Consider the following 20092-nt stretch of genomic DNA (forward strand, 5'->3'; position numbering starts at 1 on the left):
TATACATATAAATATATATATATAACAAATGTACATACATATATATGTACATTCACTTATCATTTCGCATTTACTGAGACGAAAACTTATAAAAATGCTGCAACTTATTTCGCTGCAGTTAAAAGGTAGCGCAGTAATAAAATGTGGGTCAAATAACAACGGAAGTCAATGCACCGATATGGGCCACGCATACCAATGCACCACTCCGTGCATGTACGTATTTGTATTTGCCCAGCAAGCGTTAGTGTGAGGTCACATGCGTCACTGGCTGGCATATTGCAACATGTGCAGGAGAAGCACGGCGAATGCGGCCACAGCGGCACACAGCCGTAAGTCAAAGATTTAGCGCAAAAATTATGACAGTTCAACAAATGCACAGCAGGAAAATAGTTTTCTGCTTACTCGCTCGTATTTGCCATGCGCTGAGGGGAAATGGCGGCCAAAAATTCACGAAGCAGAGACATGCATTGCGCAATATATAACGGGGCGTATAAATTAAAGAATTTCTACAAATACATATACATATACAATATGCTTATATATTTACATATTTGCTGTAATGTTGATATATAGACAAGCACATAGTTACATGCTCGTATGTGTGTTTTGTAAAAATATAGTTTTATGGCTGCCTTACTTGGCAAACAAATGCGTCTGTTGGCAACGAGAAAACTTTAAGTAGTTTATAGCTTCTCTAAAAAATTAATGAAAAAGTTGTATCTAATGAAAAAAGAACGAGCAATTCAAAAGTTTCTCTACATCTTCCCCTCTATGGAAACTTTTTGAGTTTCTGCGCTCTGCTTGCCTTTAGATTTTTAACAAAAAACACAAACAACTGTAATGAGTGGCGAAAGTGCGCGCTCAAGTCATCATTGTCAATCTAACTTTATACGTATGTATATGAAAAAATTGCAATCAAATTAAGCACCGAGTGAAAAAAAATAAAAAAATTAAAAAAAGGTATTTTAATGAAGCCTATGATAGTCATGATTGCGAAGTCATTTATTAATATTTATTTAAATATTCGTCAGCAGTGTGTGCATATGAAATCTGTTAAGCTTTAAGCTATCGAAAGATATTATTATAATTTACATTGGCTTACTTTATTGATTCAGTTTGAGAAGTTTAGTTAATGTACCATATTAATTCAAGTGTTTTAAAACACCTTAGAAAATTTTATAATTGTAGGTTTCCTCCATTAGGTCAACTTCTTCTGCCAACTTTCTTAACTCGCCTTGCTATTTTTGCCAAAGGTTGGCGTTTTGAAAAAATACGCATGATTCCGGCAACAAATACTGCTACTGACCGTTGAAACTACTTCCATTGTGGCTCCGAAGGCAAGCCAACTGGCTCCAGCATGCTTAACTATACATTAATAAGTTAAAGATGTTCGTGATAGCGTTTGACTAGCAGCACAATGATATATTTTAACTTCAAGGCCAAATTGAGTATAAACAGCCCGTATTAAGCAAGGGTGGCAGTGCCAAAAATGTTGAGCAACTATTTTCCAACAATATCAATCGCCATTGAAGTGGACAGAGTTTTTGCAAAAAAAAAATAATAATAATAATGTAAAGCATACCTCGCTATTTGCTCTGCTCTATCTGTGCGCTTAAAATTTGTTTGCATATTTTTTATTGCAAATTCAACTCATTTGCTTGCTCAGTTGTTAGTTCGCTATCAACACCATCAAGAATGACCCTTAACTGCTTCGTCTCCCTCTCTATCTCATTCAGTTCCACGTAATGGTCATTTCATTGTTACGTTCATGCAACGTTTCCCTATTTGAAATTGTTATTAAAAGCAGGCGCGGCGCGGCATCAGCGCTCACATGTCTGCGAAAAACAAACAAGCTCGTCACACAGGCATACAAACCGGTAAGTGTGCATGTGTGCATGTGTGTACACGCTGGTACAGTAAGCAGTGTTTATCAACATGGCGCCATCTTTATTGCTGTCGACGAGCGCAAAAACTAAAAAAGAAACAAAAAAGAAGAGATCTGTAAAACAAAAATTGTCGTCGCGCTGAAAAAATTGCTAGGAAAAATATTGTTAGGAAAAAGTGGTTGCTAACACATGTTTTTGGTCAGTTAGCTGCCTTCTTTACTCGCCCTCTTTCATTTTGTTTTTGCAATTCGCTGCGTATAAAATTTGTATTTACATTGTACAGATTTTCGATTGCCTTTTTGTGTGCCCCAATTGTGATTCCAAATATCAAATACCAACTAACAATATACTGTTTACCATGCCACAGATTTCTGTTGAGTTTCTGTGGAAAACTATTGAAGTGACAGAATAATTTTGGACTATTTGGTTGCTCTAAACGAAGTTCGTGAATTAGCAGTGAACATGTTAGGCTTGTAGATGAAAATGAGTAGAAAAATTAGATTTACGTATTTTGAGTTTCAAGGGTTAAACATTTTTTTCTTTATATAGTATATTAAGGTTTTGGTTTTCAGGAAGTATAAATTAATATAATAAGCAAAAAATAATAAAAATGATTGACCGCAGAAGACTGTTAAATTTTCAAATTATTTTTTAGTAGTTAGCGATAAATAAAAAACCAAACCAGAAAACGGAAATACGTATATACGAATATGTAAAAAATCGGTTTTGGGTCAGTATTTTCAAATTTAAAAGAAAATAATTAGATCACTACCTCAGATTTCGATTTGGGCATCACCATTTTCGTGTTTGAAGAATGTTCGAAAGCTAAAGACTTTTCGGTTGCTCTAAAGTTGTTCACTAATATACGTATTAGAGGTTAGAAAAAGTATGAGTTTCGACTCCTTTGCTGGTCGATTGCTAAATTTTGGCTTGGTGGGGCAAGACACCGATATGTGATTGTACACTCGCATTCTATTTTGAATGAGTTGAGAAAATAATTAAAAATATTTACGAAAATGAACTAACACACCACTGCTTGCAGAACGCATTGCAAGAAAAATATCACTCATACGCCATGGCAGTCGAAAATTTTCGTGATTTCCATGATTTCTCATTATATTTGAAATAAAACTCAAGGACGAAATCGCGTTTGAACCTCCACAACAACGCGGTGTGAATGAAATTAATTAATGTGAAATAAAATATTGCAGGGTGGCAAGACAGGTACATATGCATGAGTACGTACCAGTGTAAAAAGTTAATGAGATTTCTTTGAGCCAAAGCAGCTTATTATTTTCCCATATACAAATTTCGTTAGGTAAAACAAGTTGGTCGTAAGAGAAGTGAGTGCTGAAGCAAATAAAACATAATTAAAAAAAATGCGCACAAAATACATATTTCCATAAGTAATAAGTCGATTAATACACACACTTGTAACACGCTGCGTCATGCGTATGCAACATTTCCAGTTTGGCGAAAATCTGCGCTATGCCATGTCTGCAAGCGCTGCCTGAGCAGATTTGCGAAAATGATTTGAATGGTCGCTACATACCGTCTGACACGTAGGCACACATACATTTGCACATTTCTGGCAGCAGGATTTTCACTGAAGAAATTTCCACGAACACACGTGCATACATTTATGTACATACGTGTGTGCACACCCTCGAAGGTGAAAATCAGTGCAAATTAATTTTACCAGCACAGTGGCGGTAACAAAATAATATATGTAAGGCGAAGATTTGCAAAAATTATGCCACAGCTTCGAATGATTGCGCAAATTTTTTATGTATGTCGCCTGCAGCTTTTTACACGCCGCCGCATGCATACATTTACTTACAAACTAACTAATTTTTTGCCGATTATGCGTTCGTGGAATTGTGGGAAATTGCAATTAATTTTGACGAGATTTATTATTGAGTTTGGATTTTCGTTGAAAGTCTGCATTTATTTAATTTTTTTTTTGCTTGCTGTTGCCTTTTCACTATAGTTTAAAGTTTAATGGAGTTTGAAAATATTTTCTGGAATACCTCTTTGCCCGAAAATCAAATAGAAATTTACAATATTCTGGTGATGGCAGTTAAATTCATGAGTTTATATATTGCTGATGTGAACTCTAGTCTTATTCTAACAGACATGAAAATAAAATTAAAAATACCCGCTATAATAACCACCAGAAAGATTGAAAATTTCATTTCTTTTCTATGAGTAACAAAAGCTTCTAAAAAATTTAAAAACGAGTCTGCTGACTCTGAAAAGGGCGATCGCGATAGCTCTCATTCTACGGATATCAAGGTAAGCTGTCGAACATATCGTGTGTTTGTGTTTGAGTATAGGGAAGCCTCATGAAAACCACGCAAGCTCACAATCGTCTAAGAACTCATGGTCTGAGAAGTTGATAAAGTCGAAACTAATATTGCAAGGATTGAGCTTCGAGCTCTTTAGAACTTTTTTTCTCCGCGCACAAAAACCACCTTCCAAAGCGATTCACATTTTATGTTGGGTCCTTGAAACAAAAATCATACCAGAAAAATCCGACTGAAAATTTGATGTTCACTATAATCAATTTACCGTTTTCAATGGCATTTGCATTGAATAATAAATTCCGATTTGGTAAAGGTATGTTTTCCCTTTAAATGAGCTCTTCGTTTGCCTGTGAAAGGCGTGGGAAAGGTTTAATAATATTATATGACTAGTTTATATCGACTACTGAATTGTTTATTTTAACATTATATATATGTATCTCTTAATTTATGTACCTGAAAAGCTAAATGAATTTCACCAAAATATTTTATGCAAATATACATTAACCCATACAAGTCCCTGTTTTTCTATATTTAACAAGCTTAAAAATAGATTTCAACCAAAATATTTTTCCTATGAAATGAATAGATAATATTGTGTAACCTCTTGAGCATTTTCAAAGTCTTATATTTGGTATTGAACAAATGAAATAAGAAAGACATTCGCATTTTTTGCCGAGCTGTGCCACCACCAAGCCACTTTACAAAACTGCACGTATGATTTTTGTATATTTTTTTTTTTTCAAAACTAATATTTTGCTAAACCAGCAAAGTAGAATCTTCCAAATCAAACATCTGAGCACACCAATACATACAAATTATATAATAGGTATAAAACAATATGAACTTGGATATGAATAACGCTTGAGTTAGGCGCATGAAGTGAGCAATGCACTATGACCTTGATCAGATTAGGTACAATGTCATTGAGGAAATACGATTCGATAGTTTTTGTGCCAATTAATTAACGTTGCGGTACGCTTCTAACATTCACTGTAGCTTAATTAGGTTGTAGAGAAGATAACTCTAGTGTGTTTGGAAAATTCCATACCTTCTTAAATGCCTCCCTCCATCCCTCGTGTACACATAGGTTTATTTAAATCAGCGCACGTAATTATGTAAGTGTCTAAAGAAGTTTTGTTTGTTTTCGTGAATCGTATAGAAACTTTCGTTGCAGCCACCAATGTGCTATTGGTTCGTACTCGCTATTCTCCAACTGTTAATACAACAACAAATAGGCAGTATTAACTCATTTAGTGCGGGGCGTGCGTGACTATTTTTTAGAATGTTTGTGCTGTATTTTGATTAAACAAATAAATTTTCACGGAGCTTGTTATTAGTTATCTCATCAGGAGCATTTTCGTGAAAGCCACGTGCTGCAAACAAGCAAGGAAATATAGGCAAACATGTGATCATGAATAAAGTTTTGTTAATTATCAGGCAGCCGCCACTTTACTGGCAGCCGTATACTTATTTTGGAATACTACTTTTACCACACAAACATTTAAATATTATAAACTGTGTCAGTATATAAGAAAAGTGTACTGCTCGTGTGCCAAAGCGTTTGTTCTTTAAACTTTTCATTGCGACTAATATATAAAATAATCTCAAAACAAGGTAAAGGATTTTGCCTAGGCAGTCTAATTGAATTTTATTACTTTTCCGAAGAAATATGTGAAGATCAGGGTGACGAATCTTCAAATTTCATCTATATATCTTGACATTAATCTTGTTGAAGGACACTTTCGATGCGTTTATTGGTACCACACCGAGATTTCCATCGACGGCTCCATGAAAGAAACTAAAGGAGTCACTTTTTGCTCAAGCCTTGTCTTCGCATGTCATAAATGTTTAATGTCAACAGCACTTTCTTACTCTGACTAAGTAGACGAAAATCACTTACACTCGCCAACAATTTCTTTTCTGAAATTTAACGTCACTCACCTAAACAACTTTGACTTTTGTTTGTACTTATGTTTGTGCCATTGTTTGTGTTGAAGTGAGAATTTCTCCTTAATGAAGTTAATATTAATTAAATTTTGTGACATGTGATTAATATGAAATAAGTGTAAGTCAATTTATTTCCACACTTTATGTTTCTGAATTCTATCAATCAATCACTGCGCTTTGTAAGTCAAATTATTTAAGGGCATATCATCATTTAAACCAATTATTCATTTTCAAATGCCTCTGGCTTTCTGTGTAGCTTTAAAATCTGATAATTTATCACTGAAAAGAGAAATTATTATTTTTTATAATACAATTCAATTGTGCTCGAAAATGAGATGGCAATGAAAGTAAATACAATTACATATATGTATGTATATTATAATGACGTTAGTCATCAATCGTTTAACGAAATTCTCAATAACAGTTTTTTTACATACACACATTGCGGCACAGTGTGTCATTTCGTGATCACTGTAAAATACGCTCTTAAGATATTAAAAATTCGAATACGAGCTAATATTAATTTTTTTTCAAAAAATGCCAACCAATTGGCGGATATGGCTTTGAATTTCAATACGTTTTTATTACTTGATCAAACAAACTCAATCAAATCATTTTTTGACGCTTCGACGTTTACTCAAATGGTTAAGCTTAATACTAAATATTGTTTAGTAAAAAGTTCGTTCCTTAAAAACTGTTCTGGTGTTTTATGCTGCTTAATTTATCATAAAAAATTTACTAACTTATGACAATTTTCCATTTTTTTAAATTTTTATTTTAAACACCCAGTATGATAATAAAAAACAGTTATCGGCATTCTTTATAATATTTTTCGAACTTTATTTTTTACGTTTGAGCAAATTGTCCCACTGTCCTTTACTTGTTATCGCAAAACCTCTATTTTCGCTTGCTATTTATATTCCATGTGAATGTTTTGTTGTTCCTAAAAGCTGCTGCTGCTGCTGTTGTCAGTGCAAGTAATTGAATTCTAATTTATGTAAGAGGTTTTGAGTATTTTGCTGCAGGTCCTTGTGTGTAAATAGTATACAAAATACGTTCTCATTTTGAGTCAGGAAATCAGCAATAAATTGATACAATAAGCCTTATATGTATGTGTGTATATATGTAGGTGTGTGTATGTGTATATGTCGGTATGTATGCATGTACATGTACTTGTATATAATATTTATACTTGGGTGGGTATTACTTATTCGAATAAGCATTACTTGTATTAGATAAGTATGTTTAGTATATTTGAATTTAAGTATTTAGTATGAAAGATTTAAAACTGCCACAAGTTCAGTTTAATATCATCTTGATTGATTTTTTAATGCTTGTAAGTATAAGTGTTGTTCTAATTTAATTTTTTTTATTGTATTTGTTGTAACAATTTAATGTGTTTTCTACCGCACTTATATTTTTGGACCTTTCAGCAAAGCTTTCATGCCTATCAACTAGAATTTCTTGCTCTTAAATTTAGGATGATTTTCATTGTAATGTATTTTTTTTATTTCCAAATCTTCAGCTATGCACCGCATTCATTGTCAGCAGTTTTATTTTAGTAAATTAAAATTAATATAAAATATAAAACATAAGAAAATAATCGAAATAATTTGCAATTAAATTTCTCACGTTCAAAAAATTTAATTTCCGCACATCCGATACATCATAGCATGCAGAGTTGTGTGTGTTGTGACCATATATAAATCATAAACTAAGGACTAGGTTATGGGTGGCAGCGGCAAACATACCCGTTAAACCACAGACAGCGCGATCGAAACCGTACACACGCAAATGCTAATAAGCGGCGACCTCTAGCAGGCAAACAGGTGCACCAAGTAAATACTAATATATTCGCTTTAACGTATTTGCACTTGCTACAGTGTATGCCTCAGTGCATAATTAATATGAGCACACATACATACATGTACTTCGTACAAAGTATACACGTCTAATCGCTGCAATGAATATTAAAAACAGCATCTGATCAAAAATATTTTTTTTTTAATATTTTGTAAAACCTTTTTAGTATTATAGACTGTCCTTTACACTAATTTCTATTATCTCTTATTTTTGAGCTAAACTTGCGAAAATGTTTTGTTAAACTCTTCCATGAAGCCATCTGAATATTACCTCAAATGAACAGACTAGCGAATAACATAATTAATACGAACAGTTTGATACTAGACATGCATCAATGGGCGGGAAATCATTACGTTTGGCTTAAGCTGCTTGAGAAAGGTATGTATGTATATTTCACTAATTATTTTACAAAATTTCAGTATATTCATTGCAATTTTACCACGATATCTCACACCTCCCATAGACCATCAATTTTATGCCAATATACTCAACCTGAAGGGCAGAGAACCTTTTTTCGACGAAGGACACCGATTTCGAACGATAGATCAGTGTTGTCAATTGGAAATGAAAAGAAGCATTATAATGCCAGGTCTTGTTGACCTGATTGCATTATATGAAATGGAAAGTGGGCGTGGTTTTATCTCGACTTCAACTAAATTGAAATTACGTGATAAGAGGACATAATTTGACTTTTATGAAAAAATTTCTTCTTAAACCATTTACATAAATTGTAAGATACGAAATTTTGTGTTCCCTCATATCATCTGTACTTCAATTTTCGAATTCTTCTATACCTTTGATGTTGGTGTTTATTCGGAATATTTAGACAGAAAGGTTACTTTTTGAAGTTCCCAACACTAGTGATGCGTGGGAAGTGGGTGGGGTTATCTACCAATTTGTTTTATATCAAATTACGAAATACTGCTACAAAGCACCTGTAGTTTTTACTGTTTGTATGTGCATTAATCCTGCTAAAACTTACATACCTTCCACATACTCGTTTGTTAACGCCCTAAATTGTGTATATTTACATAACCTGAAATCACTTTTTTTTCTAGTTCGTTTAAGATTTCTGTAACCTATACAAAACTAGAAATTAGAATTAATATTAAATCGGAAATCCACTGCCCATCAGCATGTAGAACAAAAATGTACGGTGCGCTTTCATTTGTAAGTAATAAAGCGAAAACCCTGACCTACAAAATATGAATGGGCATAGACCAAATATTTATGTATGTGCGCAAGTACACATGACTTTGCCGTTTCGTGCACATAATGACATGTTGATAGAAGCCAACATAAAGATACGCTACATCTACTCAAATTACCATCTGTACACACAGAAATAACATACGAGTATAGCGCTTTTGTATGTTTGTAAAATAGCAAATAAACATACATATGCGTACAGCGAAACAGGCTAAGCAAAAGTTTTTATGCCACAAGCCGCCCCAAAAAGCAACTGTGCAAACATCACAAAACCACAAAAGATGTAAAACTGTCTGTTTAAATTAAAGTGAGTTGCGGTTGGTTAGCGGCATTTTGAAGCCCTTTGCAATACGCTACGAATATGAGTGTGTATATGTGTGCTTAACATTTGTATATGTGTGTGTGTGTGTTGGCTTAGTCCTTGACTTTTGTCAAACTTGCTCACCAACCCCTCTACAGCTTGCGCTAAACATGCGCTCTTGTTTCGTTTTATATGTCCAACTGGCCTCACACACACACACACTGCCGCAAACATGCACACAAATATTGGCTTAGCAACTGGCTCAACCACTGTGCATCTTCAAGTTGAAAATTTTCTTTCACACTGGTTTCTCAGTTCTTGCATTTAGATTTTCCATTTTCATATATGCGCGCTGGTGAGTGTGTTTGTGTGTGTCAGTCGGTTGTACATCAAGTTTTGCTGTGTGCCACTATTGCAGCACGCATGTTGCGCAATCATCGTGTATCGTCGGAATGTGTTGCTGTTGGGGCAGTTACTGCCACTGTTGCCCTTTACTCAAACATTGCATGCCATCCAATTCTGATGCAGCATCAACACATTGCGAGTTGCTCGCACACAGCCGCTTGTTTACATTTTCCACTTTGTTTTCCATTCAACGCTTTATGATTGCCATATGTGCTGGTTGCTTGCACTTTTCTGCTCAGCAGTTGACAGTTGGAATTTGAAATTCAAATGCATAAACGCTTGTGAATTTATTGCTCCTTCATGCCAACGAAAAGCTGTTATTGCACTCGAACGCTATTGAAAGGCGTTTCGAATTCTAAGAAAAGTTTTCAGTGCAAAAATGTTTGCAGATGTTATCCTACAAGATTGGTTGCTTTTGTATTGTGTAAAGTGTGAATTTGATTATGATTTGATGTTGTGTTGTAAATGCATTGCCTGACCAAGAGTTTAAGCCTATTAGGGATTTTAATAAAACTTTGTGCTGAGATTGACTTATCCTAAACAAAAATCTCATAGAATATGTGCTCTGGCAGCTTTATTAAATAAATTGCAAAGCTTAGCCGAATTTATGTTATTCACTAGATTTAATTATATGATGCCAGTGAGACATTAAACCAATTATAAATAAATTTACAATACCTTTGCATTAAACTTATATTCATATTGATTCAATAGTAATTATAGTCATAAAAATTTTCATTTACATTATATAAGTACATATATTTACCCTGACTCGTTTCGGAAGAGATAACTGCGAATTGTTCCTATTCAATGTGTTATCTGTAAAAGAAAGAGTTTATAGAATTATGTTAATAAAAAATATATATATGAAGAACAAATATAAGTTAATAATATAACAATAATTTTTTTATCTATTTATTCTTTTAATTACACATATATATGTATATAAATAATTCAAACAGAGTTTTCAAAATTTCCGCTAGAATAAAGAGCTTACAACAAACGCATGACGGTTGCTCAACTAGCTCGAATTTTCTATTTGCTAGTTGCGAACATTTGGCAGATATTTAAGAAAGTAATGCTTCATCTTACCACTGATGCGTAGATGTTTAAATTTCCGCAGACCATAAAGGAGGCCATAAAGGAAAAGATTTCTCGGCAAAATCGAATTAAACTCAAAATAGTTTAAGCAAACCTAAAAAGTATGTTGGAAACTCGAGTTTTACTTACATTTATGAAAGCTGTATGTGATTATAAGACACCATTATGTGATCGTTATGAAAAATTGTGAATCTTTTGCTCAAACATGAAATTGTTCTGCTGAATGTGAGTTGAACATTTTTTATTTGCAGGAATTTTTTTTATTACAAATTAATTCTAAATCGGTCTAAATTTAGTTATATTGCGAATTCCATATTTGTGAATAGGCTTAAAGGTTGAATACCAAAGTGAATACCAAAGTGACTACCACAATCGAGTTTGTCTACTTTGATAGTTATATCTAAACAAGGACTTGAGTGATGATAACATCCCTTTAACAAAACTGCGTTTAATACGATAAGTCGCACAAAAAAAAAATTAGAAAATAAAATGAAACTAATTATTTCAAATGTTCTGCAATGATATTGATCCTAAAAAGGTATGCTTTTCGAAAATGGATAAACTTAGTAATAATATTTATTATTCACCGCCAGTATTTTGCCTTGTTCAATCTACATATATTTTTAGGTCCTTTTTTAAGCAGAGCACAGCAGAAATTTTATGAGATAGTTTGATAACATTCCACATAGGGGTCAAAAGAACGGTTATGCGCTTATTATGAAAGTTTAGTTACTAATAAATGTTACCAAATAACAAGTGAGAGGACTTATGAGCATTGTCGATAGCTCTATGCGAACCAAATGACAGCAAAGGATCAATCGAAATGACTTTGGTTGAAAAATTGGCAAAAACCCGCGGATCAATGCAGTATGTGACTGTCAACTTAACCTTGATTTTTGTCAAACCTTGACGTTTTTCGACTTCATCTCTCCTTTGCTACGATATTCGTTGATTGATCGTCTGCTGCCAAGTTTAAGCATGCTTTCAACGCTCATAGTAATAACACGACATTCTGGTAGGCGGAAAGCATTGTTTCACATACATTATCGCGATGTCGTTTTTCGGAAATATTGAGTAATTTTGAAACCAAACATGCTTTCACTTTTCTTTGGCTAAAATAATCTATTAAAATGGTTTTCACTTATATTTTCGTTATTACAACGATGTAGTAAGATCTCTAACTGTTAATAGTCGATTCTCAAATATCAACTTTAATACTTTATTCACATGTTCATGATCAGTTGATGTTGATGGCCGTGGTAGAGGTGGTTCGTTGTCAACGTTCTCGCCCTCTTTGAATAAGAACACTTGTTCGATACAATCATCACCGAAGACCTTTTCCAGCCTTCTAATGTTTCGGCACCAGAAATTTGATTCCGTACGCAAAAATTAATGGAACTTCTTTGTTGTATAATTTCACTCATCGTAAGAATCGCCGAATGCACTTTATGTACTTCTCTAAAGATTATTTTGATGTGACATTTGGCATAGATGTCAATGACAATCATACCAATTTAGGAAAACATATTTCGACGAATATATTTTTGCACTAAATTTAAATTACAAATTCTTATTGTTTTTTGCTCACATATGGTGAAGTGTAGGCGCAGCGGAATTTTAATTAAAATTAAGTAGCAAATTAATTAGCTTCGATGATCTTCGAAATAGAAACAAATGCCATTTAATTGCATTATTTGTGGTTTATTTATCAATATATTGAAAGTAAATATGAAATCGTTAGTAATTGCAAACTTATATACTCGTATATCAATAAAAAATGACAAAAATTATGGCACGAAAACCACGAAAACTAGAAATTTGGCAAACTCAACAGAAAATGCCTCACAATTGAGATTTGGTATTTACAATTTATTTATGTGCAAATATTATTGAAAGCCTGCGCAAATATTTATTTGTGCATAATATACATAGAAATACATATATATATATATATATATGTATGTATGTATATATCCGCACCTGCCACAGAGTGCATTTTAGTATACACGCATTTTCGCTGCTGGATTCGCTTAATTCTCTTTTCCTTTACCATTTATGTCTTCAAACTTTCGTTATATTGCACATATGTGCATATTTCTTCGCATATATGCACGCATCTGCGCGTGTGTGTTGGTGCGCCGTTGCGCTGCTTTTTGCGTGTCGGCAACCACACCGCAAGTAGATGTTGCGGTTTCCCATGCATGTGTTTGCGCCTAATCAGACAGCAACTTTGCACATTATGATTGATTGCTATATTTGTGCGGGTATATATATACATACATACATATTTTCTTATATCATTTAGTTAATTTATATATACATATGTTTCTTACGGCCTTAATGCGGCTATGTATGTGGTGAAGTTCTGTTTGCACCTATTTCTCCTAAGCACTTCTGCAAATAAAGCAAATGTGTAGAAATGTGATTGATTTGCGGTTGCGGTATCTTTTGTAGCTGGTTAGCATTTATATATAAATACATAATACATATCAATGAAAACTAGCAGGAATACACTGTTCATATTCCACATAAATTTACTAAAATAGTTTGTGGTTGGAGAAAACGGCTTTTGCTTTGTGAAGGCATTGCAATTCGGCCTTTGCATTTTAATTATATTTAGTAAGCAAAACAAAGTTTGAAGATTATAATTTAATAAAGTGGTCTTTAGAAATAATTATGCAATACAATTATTTACAATGACAAGGCCTTTCTGCAAGATATTTAGTTATCACTTGATCACATTTAAACTAAATTGAGTTTGAACAAATTTATTAGTAGCTTCAAAATACCCTTTAAGTTCACTAAAGAACTTAAAAATACTTTTCGAGACACATTTAAGATCTCGATTCCTGATTCTACTGAACAAAATTTCAGTTGCTATTGCCATACTTTTCGAAATATTAAAATTGTCTGTGAAAAATTTAATGGTCCGAATATGAAATCGAACCATATCTGAAGCGAATGGTAACAGAAGATGAAAAGTGAGTCAACTACGACAGTAATGTGCGAAAAAGATCATGATCCAAGCATGTTGAAGCTCAACAAATGGTCGCAAAGCCAGAATTGACGACTCGTTAGGTTATGCCGAGTGTTTGGTGGGATTGGAAAGGAATCATCCACTATGAGCTGTTTCAGCCTGGTCGAACGATTGACTAGTTTCTACACTTTACTGTCAACAACTGTTGAGATTGAAGCAATCAATCGAAAAAAGCGTCCAGAACTAATCAACAGAAAGGTCTTTATTTTCCATCAGGACAATGCTAGACCACACACATCTTTGATGACCCGGCAAAAACTGGGAGAGTTTGGCTGGAAAGTTTTGATGCATCCACGATATAGTCCTGACCTTGCACCATCGGACTATCATTTGTTTCGGTTGCAGAACTCCCTTAATGTAGTAAAGTTGGCTTCAAGAAAAACCTGTGAAAATTACTTAACGCAGTTTTTCAACGAGAAACCAGAGACGTTTTACACTGACGGAATGATGTCTCTAGCGGGAAAATGGCAAAAAGTGATCGACCAAAATGGTACATATTTGGTTCGTTAAAGTTCATTATAAATAGAAAACAAAATAAGTTGAAATTTGATTGGAAATACGAAAAGACTTTTTTTCCACATTCGGAGAATAAAGGTGTAGAGCCATCTTCCTTACATATAGTCTTAAAATTATGATAGTATTTAGTAGACGCGGAAAAGCCATTAATTTCGTTTTTAAGAAAGTGTACCAATGAGAACTTTATGCTTGCGCCTTCCAAATATAGCAGTCTTCACTTCGCCTGCTGACTATGAGAGCTTGCTATGCTTTGGATTCGATTCATAGAAGGCAGTTCTCTCGGTTATTCACAAACGCCTCTCGAATATTCAGAAAGCTGAACTCTCTGCAAAAGCCGTATGGAAATGCGAAGAAAGAAAATAGTATGAATAACCGGTTTTTCTTTTCTGAGAATGGTTCCTCCTCGGCAAAGCAGTATGGACCATTCGGCAAGTTTATAAAATGCAAAATTTTCTCGTTGAAATCCATCAGCTGTTAGGAGGTGACCTAAAACTTTTACTTATCTTTGAACTTTTGTTTAATTGCCGCTTTCAGATAAATAATTTATAAAACAAGCTAAGTTCTACTTTGCAATTATTTCACTAATTGGTATGAAAGTTTATAATAGCATAACCGAGCACTACACAAAAGCGCTCCACACATAACCAACAAAACGCACAAATGCGCTTTCTTGACATGAGTTGCCTATGTATATGTAATTACCACAGCGACAACTTTTGGCCATAGTGGTTAAGCAATTAAGAAAGTTTTTAGTGGTTAAATTGTGTAGAGTCCATAAGTACAGCAAATACATTTTACATAAGATTTGATTGCAGCCTCTCGAGCATACATGCCATACTCTCTATATTTCGGCTACAAAAGGGCTAAGGTACTTCAATTACCTTCTAGTGTGTGTGTATAGTAATTAAGACGACCACAAGAATTTCTCTTAGCTGTGGCGGTCACATAATTGCAAAGATTTGAGCAATAGAAAATTATTTTGCATAAAACACAACTAAGCATATTTGTTGTATAAATATATAAGATTCCTGCAATCGATATAAACTACGGGATAAGTACACGAAACGTTCTTCCGTTCAACCACTATCAAACGAACCCACTTTTTAACACACAAGCACACCCACTTTGACTTGATTACGCTAGACTTATGTCACTCATACGCCCTGGGTGTGTAGTTGTAAATATTTGTGCTTGATCGCCGCCATCGCTATCGTTGTGTGTGTCGTTAAATTCTCGCATGAAGTCATAAAATAAAATTTAGTGGTCGTTAAATTCATTTGCAACAATCGTATAAGACATCAGCCGATACGAAAGTCTTCAAAACAGCTATATTTTGACGCCGACGAAAGCTAATATTTTATATGACATTGTTAAGGAGAAGCTAGTTAATGGCGCACAAAATGAAAACTGAAAATTTAATATTCCATTTAGTTTTGAGTGAGTGTAAATTTTAGGACAAAAAGAAACTATAAAAGTTTATGAAAAATTTAGTTTCTAAGTTATATATCCGTCGTTAGAATAAAGTGCAGGCTTCTCGTACTGCTTCGTATACGTTATGTTGATTATGTATAACTAGAAGTGTTGATAACTGTATATAAGTGTTTTATATGGTTGCTTTTATATAAAGGGCGCTCAATTTCGAAAGCTCTTCTAGGAAGATTTTTGCGGAGGCAATTTGAAGCTTTCAGTATTTTGTTCTTTTCGTAATGCAGTTTATTCTTATAGACCGTGAGGGTGATTTACTATTACGTTCGAATTACATCAGTGTTAAAAAAAAATATATTTTTTATGCTAACTTTTTGGTTCAGCGGTCAATAGAGAATATAGAGATGAACCAAAATGTGAATTAATAAGATGCCCTATTTATTATTTCTGCCTTTCTTTTACAGTACATCAACAAAAATGTTTGTCTTGATATCTAAGAGAAGGCAGTTTACTTTAAAAGTAGCAATCAAAAATAGACATAAGGGTCAAATATAGAGATATGGTGTGCATAAATCAAGAAAGGAGACCAGCACAAGAAACGAGTTGATGACGAAACATGCAGATTGTTTAAACTAAAACACATATATTTGCTATTAAAGAGGTATCTTCATTGTGCGACACTGTGAGTACTTTCCTTCACACTTATTTTTTGACGGAAGGATGTGTTCAAAAGCCGCTTTCATTAAATAAAATTATGTATAACATTTGTTCATTTGAAGAAAACATTATGGAGATGTGTGGGCTTATTGCTCCTGACCAGTGAATAATGGTCTATTTTAAATTGATATTCTGTAAATAATTATCTATTTAAATATATTGGATTCAAAATAGAAAAGGAAATTTATTTTCTATCTATGCTTTTATGAATTTCTATGAGATGTATGAATTTCTAGAAGATAAAGTTTAACTGAAAAATATTGTTATTTACCAAAAAACTCATAATTATATTATCCAAATTGAGTTTATTTTAAAACACATATTTACATTCAATTTTATGGAACAATTTACTTTGTAAAATACTAAATATACATATCAAAATATAAGGTATTGTAACTGTCAACAACAAGTTGTTCTAGTGTAAACACATGCATGTGCAATTAACGCTGTCACATGTGATTATTTGCGTTAATATAAATTACGGAATTGCTTTCAATGATGCTTAAGGATATGCAATTAGCAAATTTTAATTGACATCAGCTTCCTTTTCACTCTCAAAAGTGAGTGTTTGGCTTAACTTTATAAATTAATATTTAACTTTCAGCAACAACTCCTTCTGTGTTAATCTCAGCTGTAAACGTGTCTAGGAAATTACTCCGATTTTTCACTTATATGTGTATCTAGAAGCGTACATATGTATGTGTGCCGTTTAGAAATTCGCAAGCAGCAGTATGAATTCTGCGTGTGCTTCAGCCCTATAAAGCCATTTACAATTTTCGAATGCAATTGGTTTGTTGTGTCTCTGCTAGGGTGTGCACGTGCGCACAGCACGTTGCCTCGCAACCAACTACATTCATATCATATGGTACTTTATTAATGAGCTCCCATAATTAGCTGACAAGTACGAATCTCCGTGCAAACTTTCTGCCACGCGCACGCAAATACACACACTAGAAGAGATGGTGTACAAAGTGAAGTTTGTACGAGCACAGGATGTGTTGGTGCAATGCTAATGAATGGCAATTCCGCTTTAACACTGTACACTAACACCACAACACGTGTGTAGGTTGTGTTTGCAATTGAAATTGCTGCGTGCGCTTGCCAAGTGTGGCATGTTGGCATTAACTATGTATTAGATATTGGCGTCAGTATTTGTTGTTTGCAACTTGGCTGACACAAACAAATATGCAAGCATACAAAACGATGTGCATTTTAATGATGTAATTGTTATTGTTATTATTGCGCTAGAAAGTACTCGTTCAAAGTTTACCCTTGGCATGCGGCTGAAAATAAGAAAGTACGAGTCTCTTGTACATTCAGCAATGTAATTGGTAGGACTGCAGTAGAAACTAAGCTGCACATGCTTGCAACTGCTGGCAGACGTCGCTGTAAATGAAGCCGCTGAAAAGTGACAACTTCTAGTTGCTATTTCCGTTTGTAAGAAAACATAAAGCAATTACCCGAAATGAAAGTGTTGGATAACATTAACATTCGATTTTCTTTTATGTAAGTGTTTCTTGTTTGAAATCGAGTAATTAAAATCTTACATGTGAAGCTGAGAACTCTTTATATTTACTCTATGTCAATTCTGTCAAACTAAAGATTGCTTCGTAGTCACATTAGTTCAAGAGTGCGTCTGCTGCAAAAAAAAGATACAGGTGCACGAAAAGAGTCCCTTTGGACAACCTTAAATGGCAGCACGACAACTTGATCTTAGAGAAAACACGTATATCATATCAAGTATATTAAGTTCCGTAGTTTCTAGTATCCAGCAAAATAGGTTTGTGCAATTTCGATGAAACAAGGCCTTCATTGCTAACTATCAACCACCTAACTTCTGCACAATTTGAGAAATTTATTATTTAGCAATTTATATGCAGCCTATAAGCACTTTATATAATACGAGCCTTTGGAAAAAAGTCTTCTCAAAGCAATTTTAAAATCTTCTTTTTCATTTGCATGCCAGTCATATTTTACCGAATCTAACGAATCTACTGCCAGCTGCATGGAGACATTTGATGATTGCCGAAATTTATTGCAATACATTTTGCAAGGCAGCACAGTCATACATCAAGAAAAGCAACAACTGTAAGGGCACCAGTTAGAAGGACACAAATGTCAAACCATTAACAACTGCCCGAAATGTAAATTATGCATGGCTGTCCACACGAAACCTACAGTTAGCACACACACTCTGACACGTGTGTGCACAAACATATGTATGTGTATAAAGACGTTATATAGACATGCTATATGTATATATATGCATTCGGGCGACAAAATCATGTGGATACGTATTTGCAACAAGATGAGGCAGAAAGCTAATAAAAACGTACAAATCACCTAACTGCTGTTGTATTTGTGCACAAACGATGTCTTGCTATGTATGATGTGTGTGTGCGTTTACACATGTGCTGTCTTGCTGTTTGTTTACTTGTTTTGGAAATTAAGTGCTTAAAAATTCATTTTCAAATATTTCACAAAATGCAATCAAAATTGGCCAGACCGAATGGCTCGAGGAGTCTCTACCCTTTATTTACACAGTAGGCAGCAGGCAGCTATCAAATTGTGGCGGCTTATCTGCAACCGGACACGCCCGCTTAGAAGTGCCAATAAAATAACGAAATTGTAGTCGTGCATTTGGATTTTACGACATTCCTTACGAAAACGCGCCAAAAGTGTAAACATACAAACAGATATGAATGAAAGAGCTCAACTCCCAGGGGACACATTTGTACATATGTATGTATGTGTATAAAGTATATCTAAGCTGGAGCGCAGCTATTTGGCTCGAAGACACTGAAAACCAGGACAGCCATAACGGGTTCTATACCTACCACTTAGGTGTGGTATATAGGCTGTTTGTGTGTATGTATGTAAAGAGTTTTGAATTGCGGGGAATGGCGTTGAGCTGCCAACACAATTTCTCAAATTGGATCAAAAAACAAATCTTTGCCTGCAACAGCAAATGGCGAAAATGTGCGTACATATTCTGGTAGTTAACTGTAAATTTGAAATTTAACACAGACACACTTTTATATATGGTATATTATAGATATATGTATATGTGAAACTTTATATGGTTATAATCCAATGTAAACTTCAAAAAACTACCAAATAAGACGCTTTTAAGAATTTTGTACCAGTTTGATATAGCTTACGTTTCAAAAACGTCGTTAGTAGCAGATCATATACATATTCGTTTCCTTTCGCTTTTTGGAGCTAAGTATATAAACACTGTGCAGAAAATTATAATTAATATTTCTTACATTAAAACCATTTTCTATCAGCTTTAGCCAATAAATTTCTCTACAGGGTACTTCTTCATCTACATACATACATATATATGTAAATAAATGCCTACACATTCATATGAACA

At 34.0% G+C, this 20092-nt stretch overlaps 1 protein-coding gene across 1 annotated transcript in view; it reads right to left on the reverse strand.

The window, feature by feature from the left end:
* Positions 1-20092, reverse strand: part of LOC105230335 (neuroligin-4, Y-linked) — a 123736-nt gene that overhangs the window by 75005 nt on the left and 28639 nt on the right. The window contains exon 2 of the mRNA XM_011211035.4: positions 10684-10736. The gene's annotated coding sequence lies outside the window, so the exon portion shown is untranslated. The remainder of the gene's footprint in view (positions 1-10683; positions 10737-20092) is intronic.

Source organism: Bactrocera dorsalis, chromosome 2, assembly GCF_023373825.1.
Source record: "Bactrocera dorsalis isolate Fly_Bdor chromosome 2, ASM2337382v1, whole genome shotgun sequence".
Taxonomy (NCBI): domain Eukaryota; kingdom Metazoa; phylum Arthropoda; class Insecta; order Diptera; family Tephritidae; genus Bactrocera; species Bactrocera dorsalis.